Source organism: Anomaloglossus baeobatrachus, chromosome 6 (genome assembly GCF_048569485.1).
Source record: "Anomaloglossus baeobatrachus isolate aAnoBae1 chromosome 6, aAnoBae1.hap1, whole genome shotgun sequence".
In the NCBI taxonomy this organism is placed as follows: Eukaryota; Metazoa; Chordata; class Amphibia; order Anura; family Aromobatidae; genus Anomaloglossus; species Anomaloglossus baeobatrachus.
The window spans coordinates 213,143,463-213,156,260 of record NC_134358.1 but is presented as its reverse complement, the minus strand read 5'-3'; the positions used below and the strand labels follow the sequence as shown (position 1 = coordinate 213,156,260).

Sequence of the window (12,798 nt, the reverse complement as noted above, 5' to 3'; positions counted from 1 at the left end):
AACAACATTTACTATAGATGTAATTATAAGGAAATGAACCAGTCAAAATTGTGGAGCTTGGTGTGAGCAATCAATTCATTTTCCCCAAATTTAGCTTTTGTATGCTTTCCTTCTATACAAGACAACTGGACATACTGTATACCTTACTGCATATCCATGTAATGGCGCCTATCACAGCCGGTGTAGAGTACAATGGCTTTCTGGCTCCCATTATTAATATTAGAATTAATCGATATTGCCGTCCACCATACATTGCATTATCAATTGAAGTACATGTAATTAGTTCATTACCAAACCAAAGTCTGGAAAAGCTAATGATTATATCCGTACTGGGAACAGAATTCATGCAATTGTGAATGGGAATTAATTAAAAAAAGAAGTAATAACTGAAGGTTACGCAGCGTACGATACAAATATATTACTGCCAGTGTATCTCCTGTGGAAATCCTCTCCTCCAGGGTCGTCAATGGGACGCTACAACAAGCCACGGTGAACTATAACTTTTTATTAAAAACTTAATAGCTGCGGCCTCACATAATCCTAATATGTTAGTAATAAACCTCATGTATGATCATAATTACCCTAATGCACCAGCAATCATGGACCCTCGGAAGCTGCACATTAGGAAGATCATCTACTGTAAGCATGGCAGCAGGATGCCAGGGAGGCAAGGGTTAACATCCGGGCACCCCTGCATTCAGCAGTGAGCACTTTGCCGAACGTCAGACCACTGTATAATAAGTGGTACATCACTACTAGCCCGGCTAAGTAGCCACTCTGGCACTGTGTGCTGATGAAGCAGAGCTGAATGTGTCATTTTACCCTATGGGGCTGGTGTCCAGAAGACGCAGGGTTCTCTGCATTACTGTGGTGAGATTATAGAGTTGTGCTGGTGACAAAGTCAGCCCTGCTACAAATGTCCGACATATTGCTCCTGTCCCAGCCCGGCATTATACGTCCTAATCTAAGAGGGTCAGCACTTCATCCGAGAAAATCAGTCTAAGGGTCCCGGTGATTAATATAAAATATATATATATATATATATATATATATATATATATATATATATATATATATATATATATATATATATATATATATATATATATATATATATATATATATATATATATATATATATATATATATATAGTACAAGTCTAATATAGCAATTGGTGCAAGCAGACTAGTTGTAGCCCAAAAACCCATTAGAAATTTAAAAAAATGCGGGCGGTATATACTTATATAATACATACATCTGTGTGCACCTGTGGAAGTCAGCTCACTGTGCTGTGTGTGCATGTATATAAATGGTGTTATATGCATATACTCATGACAACACACATGTGGATATAGAGATTATATATATGAGTTTGTATATGGTTTTCTATACACACACTATATATGCATACATATACATGATGCATATGTGTGCACCTGTGAAAGTCAGCTCACCATGCTGTGCCATGTGTATATGCATATAACAGCATTTATATACATGCGCACACACAGCACAGTGAGCTGACTTCCACAGGTGCACACATAGGTATGTAGTATAGATGTGTCTATCTATATATATAATTGCCTTATTCTGTCTGTCTGTCTTGCTCCAAAATTGTGTCCTTACGGTGACACAAAGCTGATTGGCCGCTGGTTTCGCCATGGCCCCGCCCCCCCACGGATTGGCCGCTCGCCTCGGCTCCTCCCCCCGCATGGATTGGCCGCTCGCCTCTGGTCCGCCCCCCCACACGGATTGGCCGCTCGCCCAGGCTCCGCCCCCCACACGGAATGGCTTCTTGCCCCGAGGTGAGCGCATCAAGGTCCTGCAGCGGTGGAACACACACACACGCACACACATAAGAACAGACTCACACACTCAGACTCACACTCAGACTCACACTCAGACTCACACGCACACTCAGACTCACACGCACACGCACACTTTCACACTCACATCAGATCACATCCACGTCCTGCACCGGCGGAAATCACACACACATAAGAACAGACACACACACACACACACACATCAGATCACACTCACTCTCACACACACCCATCAGATCGCATCCACATCCTCACAACATCCCGTGATATCTCTTGCTTCTCGGCGGCGATACTGTGCAGTGACCTTCCAGGACCTGCCAGAGGATCACATAGCCGGAAGCATGTGGTATCTCTGGATGTTGTGAGTGTGTCAGCGCGTATGTGCGGTATCGTCAGTGTGTGTGTGTGTGTGAGTGTATGTGATCGGATGTGTGTGAGTGTGTGTGAGTGTATGCGATCGGATGTGTGTGAGTGTGTGTGAGTGTATGCGATCGGATGTGTGTGAGTGTGTGTGAGTGTATGCGATCGGATGTGTGTGAGTGTGTGTGTGTGTGTGTGTGTATATGTGATCGGATGTGTGTGAGTGTGTGTGAGTCTATGCGATCGGATCTGTGAGAGTCGGCAGAGGAGCACGGCGTGCAGCACAGCTGCTGGGACCGCCCACCGGTGGGCACAGGGAGAAGTGGGGTGTGTGTGTGAGTGTATGCGATCAGATGTGTGCGTGTTTACTGTCTGATGTGTGACTGTGGAGCACGATGGGGGGTGCACAGCATGGGGGATGGAGCACCATGGGGGGTGCGCAGCATGGGGGATGGAGCACGATGGGGGGTGCGCAGCATGGGGGATGGAGCACGATGGGGGGTGCGCAGCATGGGGGATGGAGCACGATGGGGGGTGCGCAGCATGGGGGATGGAGCACGATGGGGGGTGCGCAGCATGGGGGATGGAGCACGATGGGGGGTGCGCAGCATGGGGGATGGAGCACGATGGGGAGTGCGCAGCATGGGGGATGGAGCACGATGGGGAGTGCGCAGCATGGGGGATGGAGCACGATGGGGAGTGCGCAGCATGGGGGATGGAGCACGATGGGGAGTGCGCAGCATGGGGGATGGAGCACGATGGGGAGTGCGCAGCATGGGGGATGGAGCACGATGGGGAGTGCGCAGCATGGGGGATGGAGCACGATGGGGAGTGCGCAGCATGGGGGATGGAGCACGATGGGGAGTGCGCAGCATGGGGGATGGAGCACGATGGGGAGTGCGCAGCATGGGGGATGGAGCACGATGGGGAGTGCGCAGCATGGGGGATGGAGCACGATGGGGAGTGCGCAGCATGGGGGATGGAGCACGATGGGGAGTGCGCAGCATGGGGGATGGAGCACGATGGGGAGTGCGCAGCATGGGGGATGGAGCACGATGGGGAGTGCGCAGCATGGGGGATGGAGCACGATGGGGAGTGCGCAGCATGGGGGGATGGAGCACGATGGGGAGTGCGCAGCATGGGGGATGGAGCACGATGGGGAGTGCGCAGCATGGGGGGATGGAGCACGATGGGGAGTGCGCAGCATGGGGGATGGAGCACGATGGGGAGTGCGCAGCATGGGGGATGGAGCACGATGGGGAGTGCGCAGCATGGGGGATGGAGCACGATGGGGAGTGCGCAGCATGGGGGATGGAGCACGATGGGGAGTGCGCAGCATGGGGGATGGAGCACGATGGGGAGTGCGCAGCATGGGGGATGGAGCACGATGGGGAGTGCGCAGCATGGGGGATGGAGCACGATGGGGAGTGCGCAGCATGGGGGATGGAGCACGATGGGGAGTGCGCAGCATGGGGGATGGAGCACGATGGGGAGTGCGCAGCATGGGGGATGGAGCACGATGGGGAGTGCGCAGCATGGGGGATGGAGCACGATGGGGAGTGCGCAGCATGGGGGATGGAGCACGATGGGGAGTGCGCAGCATGGGGGATGGAGCACGATGGGGAGTGCGCAGCATGGGGGATGGAGCACGATGGGGAGTGCGCAGCATGGGGGATGGAGCACGATGGGGAGTGCGCAGCATGGGGGATGGAGCACGATGGGGAGTGCGCAGCATGGGGGATGGAGCACGATGGGGAGTGCGCAGCATGGGGGATGGAGCACGATGGGGAGTGCGCAGCATGGGGGATGGAGCACGATGGGGAGTGCGCAGCATGGGGGATGGAGCACGATGGGGAGTGCGCAGCATGGGGGATGGAGCACGATGGGGTGTGCGCAGCATGGGGGATGGAGCACGATGGGGTGTGCGCAGCATGGGGGATGGAGCACGATGGGGTGTGCGCAGCATGGGGGATGGAGCACGATGGGGTGTGCGCAGCATGGGGGATGGAGCACGATGGGGTGTGCGCAGCATGGGGGATGGAGCACAATGGGGAGTGGGGATGGAGCACGATGGGGGGTACGCAGCATGGGGGATGGAGCACGATAGGGGGTGGACCACGATGGGGGGTGCACACCTCCCCCCCAAAACACACACACACACACACACACACTGCCACACACGCACTGCACAACACACCACATACACACTGGGAACCACAAACACCGCCCTACACAGACACCCACACACACAGACAACGGCGCAGACACACAACACCCAACACACAAACACCACGGCACACACAAATATACGCACATACCGCACAACACACACATTGCACAAAACATACCTCCCCCCAAAACACACCACACCCACACAAACCGCGCAACACACATACACAACGATACAGACACACAGCGCTCCACAAATAACGACACACAACGCAACACACAAACAACACCGCTCTCACCCCCCGCCACACCCAGACAACACCCAGAACATGTACAGCCCCTACACAAACACTTGGTAACTACACACAACAACATATATATATATATAAACAAAAATCATACATTAACTACACAATACGTAAATTCTAGAATACCCGATGCGTAGAATCGGGCCACCTTCTAGTATATTTATAAATATGTGTATGGTTTTGTATGCATGGCACCGTGAGCTGACTTCTGCATGTGTACACATAAGTATGTGTGTATCTAGATACATAAATAAGTGTATGGTTTTATATACATATACACACACCCACATGCATGGCATAATAAGCAGACTTGTGCAGGTGTACACATATCTAAGTATATGTGTGTATCTATATATAAATGTGTATGGTTTTATACACATACATGGCACAGTGAGCGGACGTCCACAGGTGCACACATATGTATCATATATGTTTATAAGTAGGTGTATGGTTTTGTGTATGGTTTTACACATATGCATGGCACAGATTACTTCAGCAGGTGTACACATATATAAGTATATGTATGCCTCTGTATATAGATAGGTGTATGGTTTTGTATACACACACATGCATGGCACAGATGACTTCTGAAGGTGTACACATATGTAAGTATATGTGTGTCTCTGTATATAGATAGGTGTATGGTTTTGTATGCACACACATGCATGGCACAGATGACTTCTGCAGGTGTACACATATGTAAGTATATGTGTGTCTCTGTATATAGATAGGTGTATGGTTTTGTATGTACACACATGCATGGCACAGATGACTTCTGCAGGTGTACACATATGTAAGTATATGTGTGTCTCTGTATATAGATAGGTGTATGGTTTTGTATGCACACACATGCATGGCACAGATGACTTCTGCAGGTGTACACATATGTAAGTATATGTGTCTCTGTATATAGATAGGTGTATGGTTTTGTATACACACACATGCATGACACAGATTACTTCTGCAGGTGTACACAGTATATGTGTGTCTCTGTATATAGATAGGTATATGGTTTTGTATACACACACATGCATGGCACAGATGACTTCTGCAGGTGTATACATATGTAAGTATATGTGTGTCTCTGTATATAGATAGGTATATGGCTTTGTATACACACACATGCATGACACAGATTACTTCTGCAGGTGTACACAGTATATGTGTGTCTCTGTATATAGATAGGTATATGGCTTTGTATACACACATGCATGGCACAGATGACTTCTGCAGGTGTACACAGTATATGTGCGTCTCTGTATATAGATAGGTATATGGCTTTGTATACACACACATGCATGGCACAGATGACTTCTGCAGGTGTACACAGTATATGTGTCTCTGTATATAGATAGGTATATGGTTTTGTATATACACACATGCATGGCACAGATGACTTCTGCAGGTGTACACAGTATATGTGTGTCTCTGTATATAGATAGGTATATGGTTTTGTATATACACACATGCATGGCACAGATGACTTCTGCAGGTGTACACAGTATATGTGCGTCTCTGTATATAGATAGGTATATGGCTTTGTATACACACACATGCATGGCACAGATGACTTCTGCAGGTGTACACAGTATATGTGTCTCTGTATATAGATAGGTATATGGTTTTGTATATACACACATGCATGGCACAGATGACTTCTGCAGGTGTACACAGTATATGTGTGTCTCTGTATATAGATAGGTATATGGCTTTGTATACACACACATGCATGGCACAGATGACTTCTGCAGGTGTACACAGTATATGTGTCTCTGTATATAGATAGGTATATGGCTTTGTATACACACACATGCATGGCACAGATGACTTCTGCAGGTGTACACAGTATATGTGTGTCTCTGTATATAGATAGGTATATGGTTTTGTATATACACACACATGCATGGCACAGATGACTTCTGCAGGTGTACACAGTATATGTGTGTCTCTGTATATAGATAGGTATATGGTTTTGTATATACACACATGCATGGCACAGATGACTTCTGCAGGTGTACACAGTATATGTGCGTCTCTGTATATAGATAGGTATATGGCTTTGTATACACACACATGCATGGCACAGATGACTTCTGCAGGTGTACACAGTATATGTGTCTCTGTATATAGATAGGTATATGGTTTTGTATATACACACATGCATGGCACAGATGACTTCTGCAGGTGTACACAGTATATGTGTGTCTCTGTATATAGATAGGTATATGGTTTTGTATATACACACATGCATGGCACAGATGACTTCTGCAGGTGTACACAGTATATGTGCGTCTCTGTATATAGATAGGTATATGGCTTTGTATACACACATGCATGGCACAGATGACTTCTGCAGGTGTACACATATGTAAGTATATGTGTCTCTGTATATAGATAGGTATATGGCTTTGTATATACACACATGCATGGCACAGATGACTTCTGCAGGTGTACACAGTATATGTGCGTCTCTGTATATAGATAGGTATATGGCTTTGTATATACACACATGCATGGCACAGATGACTTCTGCAGGTGTACACAGTATATGTGTGTCTCTGTATATAGATAGGTATATGGTTTTGTATATACACACATGCATGGCACAGATGACTTCTGCAGGTGTACACAGTATATGTGCGTCTCTGTATATAGATAGGTATATGGCTTTGTATACACACATGCATGGCACAGATGACTTCTGCAGGTGTATACATATGTAAGTATATGTGTCTCTGCATATAGATAGGTATATGGCTTTGTATATACACACATGCATGGCACAGATGACTTCTGCAGGTGTACACAGTATATGTGTGTCTCTGTATATAGATAGGTATATGGTTTTGTATATACACACATGCATGGCACAGATGACTTCTGCAGGTGTACACAGTATATGTGCGTCTCTGTATATAGATAGGTATATGGCTTTGTATACACACATGCATGGCACAGATGACTTCTGCAGGTGTATACATATGTAAGTATATGTGTCTCTGTATATAGATAGGTGTATGGTTTTGTATACACACACATGCATGGCACAGATGACTTCTGCAGGTGTATACATATGTAAGTATATGTGTGTCTCTGTATATAGATAGGTATATGGCTTTGTATACACACATGCATGGCACAGATGACTTCTGCAGGTGTACACAGTATATGTGTCTCTGTATATAGATAGGTATATGGTTTTGTATACACACACATGCATGGCACAGATGACTTCTGCAGGTGTACACAGTATATGTGTGTCTCTGTATATAGATAGGTATATGGCTTTGTATACACACACATGCATGGCACAGATGACTTCTGCAGGTGTACACAGTATATGTGCGTCTCTGTATATAGATAGGTATATGGCTTTGTATATACACACATGCATGGCACAGATGACTTCTGCAGGTGTACACATATGTAAGTATATGTGTCTCTGTATATAGATAGGTGTATGGTTTTGTATGTACACACATGCATGGCACAGATGACTTCTGCAGGTGTACACAGTATATGTGCGTCTCTGTATATAGATAGGTATATGGTTTTGTATATACACACATGCATGGCACAGATGACTTCTGCAGGTGTACACAGTATATGTGCGTCTCTGTATATAGATAGGTATATGGTTTTGTATATACACACATGCATGGCACAGATGACTTCTGCAGGTGTACACATATGTAAGTATATGTGTCTCTGTATATAGATAGGTGTATGGTTTTGTATGTACACACATGCATGGCACAGATGACTTCTGCAGGTGTACACAGTATATGTGCGTCTCTGTATATAGATAGGTGTATGGTTTTGTATGTACACACATGCATGGCTCAGATGACTTCTGCAGGTGTACACAGTATAGGTGTCTCTGTATACAGATGTGTATGGTGTATACACAGACATGGCACAGTGAGTGACTTGCACACATCCCAGAGGCCGGTACTCACCGGTGGCAGTTGGGGAGCCCCGTCCACTACTTGCTCATCGTCCGCTCCTGTCCCGCGCACTGCTCCCTCTGCAGCCGGCAGCACGGAGCCAAGTGACGAGCTCCACACCCTCCGGCCCCGCACATGTCCTCAGTGCTTCCGCCCACAGCACCGCCCATGTCAGGGACGCCTGGAGCCATGTCGCTGCCCTATACCGGGGAGGCGCACACTGCACAGTAGTGCTGTGACTGAGCATCGTTCCTGTGAAGGGAGACTGTGCGCCCCATGGTGATGGCTGTGCGGGGCTAGGGCTGCTCTCCCTGCTCAGTGCTGCACCGGAGGCTGCCTCTCACCATGGTCACCCCACATTATGGGGCATTATTGGGGCACCTGAGTGCAGTGTAACTAGTGCCTGCACTTATAGTAGCCCCTGAATTGCCGCTCACCATAGAGAAGGCGAAATATAAGAATACTATTATAGCTCTCCACCTTGGACACCACAGGTACTGGAAAAAGCCTAAAATAAGGCGGCCCCGAGCAGAGCACTGGGTGGGAGCCCACCTGTCTTGGTTGTGTACTGGGTCCAACTAATGGTGTGAACAGTGACTGACCGGCCGCACTAACCACGATCGGTAACAGTCGTTTATTAGCCTCTTTATACAGAGGACCAGGGTAAATGGTGGCTCAGAACGATCTGCCATAGATTTAGCGAGCATAGATCAGTATTGTCAGCAGCACAGATGTTTACACAGGACGATGTGCTGCCGAGCATGAGGATTTTTTTTTATCATTCTCACGTTTAGGCTCTGTTCACACCATGAGTTTTTAGAGTTGCAGAATTTCTGCTCCTATGATGTACATTAGGTTATTTGCACTTTTTATATGCATTTTTATCACGTTTTTGACGGCGTTTTTGTGTCTTGTTGAGATAACACTGCTTTGTTTTTGATACTTCCTCATGTTTGGCTTTGACAAAACTTCATTGATACTTATGTGCGGATTACATGTATTTTTAATACATTTATGCAGCAGAAACTAACAACATACGGTATGCGCCTTTATTACCTGCATCTAATGCAAGTGTATGGGGAAAATCCTCACACAGAGCTCAGTGTACCTACAAGAGAAATGTTATTATTATAGCGCCATTTATTCCATGGCGCTTTTCATGTGAAAGGGGTATACACATAATAGGGACAAGTACAATACAAGGCACAGACAGGTACAGGAGGATAGAGGACCCTGCCCGCGAGGGCTCACAGTCTACAGGGGATGGGTGAGGATACAGGAGGAGAGAGGACCCTGCCCGCGAGGGCTCACAGTCTACAGGGGATGGGTGAGGATACAGTAGGTGAGGGTGTGGCGCCCTGGACAAGCGAGGTCGTCACAGGTACTCCACCAACACACCCCACACCCCGGTTAGGCACACCGAAGCCAAACACAAAATCCTTGTTGCCTTCCTCCAGGGGCTGATGTCGACACCAGGGGATGGGCCAGGCGGTTGGTCCCGCCCACCGAGGAGTTCACAGTCCTGGAGGCGGGAAGAGTTTCAGATAAGTTTTGGAGAGGAAAGTGGTAGGAGAGGAGACTGACCGTGTCCGGGTGTGTGGCCCGGGCACCCAGCAAGTTTGGCAGACGGTGGTGACCGTCTGCAGGAGAGGCTAATTGGAGCAAACCGTATGGACCGTGGACGGGCGGTACTGGATCGGAGAGTAAAGAGAAGCCAGCACCACCCGGCAGGGCTTACGGACCCTGACCAGGCTAGGAGTCGCCGTAAAACTGGTCAAATCCGTTAGCGAAGGGAACCTCCGGGGTTTCCCAGCAGCCAAGACCCGATTGAAGGCAACCGCTCAAACCGTAGAGGGAAACACAGTCACCGCCAAGGCTACAGTTCCCATGGCCAGAGCCTGCGGGCAAAAGGGGCTCCCTTAGCATCCATCCAAGCTGGGGAGCGGGTTATCGGTGGGAAGCCATTGGAACCATAGCACAACACAGGTGCAGGGAAAGGCAGTTACCATCAACCGGCCGGGAGGAGAAACACCGCAGCCATCTGTGGGACCCGTCCATCCATCCGTTTGTTGTACTGGAGACTTTGCATTCGTCATTGGCTGAGTGACTACCACTGTGCCGTGCGGCACAGCACTGCACCCGTGACCCTGCACCTCACCAGGCCCCGTAACCCGCCTGCCATCCCTAAACCCCTCACCGGGCCCCGGGACAACCAAACCCCCCTACCCACAGAGGGGAGAACCAACATCCAAGCTGCTCCCTGTCATCGCTCCCGGGATTCCTGTCCAGAGCAGCGGTGGTGTCAGCAATCTCACCACAACCGTGGGTGGCGTCACAGACAATATCCCCAAACCACACACCAATCCACCTTTCACTCACAGGCGAGGAACGCCGCTCGAGTCCCTGGGATCCAGCCCACCGCTCGAGCCACCACTGAGCAGCAGCAGCAGGACCCGAGCAGTGGGTGAGCGCAGCGCCCCCTCCTCCGCCCGCAACAACTGTATGTATGTATTTATTGTACTCACTTATATAGCACTGTCATTCACAGATGTGATCATCACTGTCCCCATTAGGGCTTACAATCTAAATTCCCTGAGTACTATATGTCTTTGGAGTGTGGGAGGAAACCCACAGAGAACATACATACTCTGCACAGATGTTGTCCTTGGTGGGATTTGAACTCAGGACCCCAGGATTGCAAAGCAACAGCACTAACCTCTGAGCCACCATGCTGCATTGACTTGCTGTGGATTTGTATACTTTAATAAATTTTAAGGGGATTACAATAACAGGGGAGGGGGTAATTGAAGTATTTAAAATGCATTCTTAAAAATATTGTTGAAATAACAAAGAAGGGGAAGAGGAAGGGAAGAAAGGGTAGGCTAAAAGTGGATGGGAATGGGTATTGGAGGGGAAGTGGGAATGGAAGGAGTTAGGGAATATAAAGGGGAGGAGAAAGGGAAGGAGGAAGACGTTGAGGCAATTTGTTAAGTTTCAAAGTCAAGCAAGATTATAAACTCATATTCATTTAGCACAGTATATAAACACATTCGGAAATAACATATTACATTTATATTATTTAGATAATGTCAAGGAACTAATTCAAAACAAGGTTTGGCATGTATTTCTGGGACCAAAGAGACCATCTTATTTTATATCTTTGATAGTTTTTTTCTTTTAACGCAATATTATACTCATATAAATTATGAGCTGAAACCCTGTCCGTAACTTCTGAAATAGATGGGATTCTTTCTTCTCTCCAGTTGGCTGCTAATAAATTCTTAATAACTAACAAAATGTGACAGACAATGTATCTATACTTTTTCTCATATTCTTCTAACCCTATGGAAAGAATAACCAATTCTGGAGTAAGATTTATATCTTTTGTAGTTAATTGCTTTAAGAGCTCTCTGACTTTCTTCCATAAGGGTTTAAGGAAAGGACATCCCCAGAAAATGTGGATAAAGGATCCATTTTTCCTGCAACCTCTCCAACATAGTGGTGAATTTTCAGCAGAAAACTTGCACAACTTTAGAGGGGTATAGCTCAGTTTACACGGAGTCAAAAAGAATCCCAGTGGCATGAGATTTCTATAACTCCCATCCACTTAACTGGAACTGTAAAAGAAGCGAAAATAAGTAGCAATAAAAACACACCAAAAACTCATCGTAGGCACACAGCCCAAGACCTCCTTCACACATGCGTGTTTCAAGTATATGTGGTATCCGTTTTTTCATGGCTACCATATATAACATGGGGCTGCTGACATGTCCACATATTTACATGGACCGTGTGTCTGTCCAAACCAGATGGAGACATGTTTGCTTTTCTCCAGCAGTACAAATGACAAGGGCCAATACAAGTCTATGGGTCCTTAAAAAACACGAATAACACACTGATGGTAAAACAGGACACACGGGCGACACAGACACCATCATTTCAAGTATGTGTTTTATAGAGATGTGTAAAGGGGTCTTTATTTTTTTTTGTCATGACAGATTCCCTTTCAGCAAGGTGATAAATCACTTCACCGAACAAACGAGAGTTCATCTGGTGATTGACCAAATATTCGGAAACACTGTCCTGATATTCATCCAGTGTAAATGCAGCCAAGGGTAAGTGTACCCTTGTACACTATACAGGGCTCTTTAGGCAGGGAATTTTGACATAAAAATGTGAATGCTGCT

The 12,798-nt window shown here is 47.2% G+C and overlaps 1 protein-coding gene across 2 annotated transcripts in view; it reads right to left on the bottom strand.

The window, feature by feature from the left end:
- Positions 1-8,852, bottom strand: part of KCNG2 (potassium voltage-gated channel modifier subfamily G member 2) — a 243,813-nt gene extending 234,961 nt beyond the window's left edge. For both annotated transcript variants that reach the window (XM_075314660.1, XM_075314661.1), the window contains exon 1: positions 8,624-8,852. The gene's annotated coding sequence lies outside the window, so the exon portion shown is untranslated. The remainder of the gene's footprint in view (positions 1-8,623) is intronic.
- Positions 8,853-12,798: the final 3,946 nt, after the last annotated feature.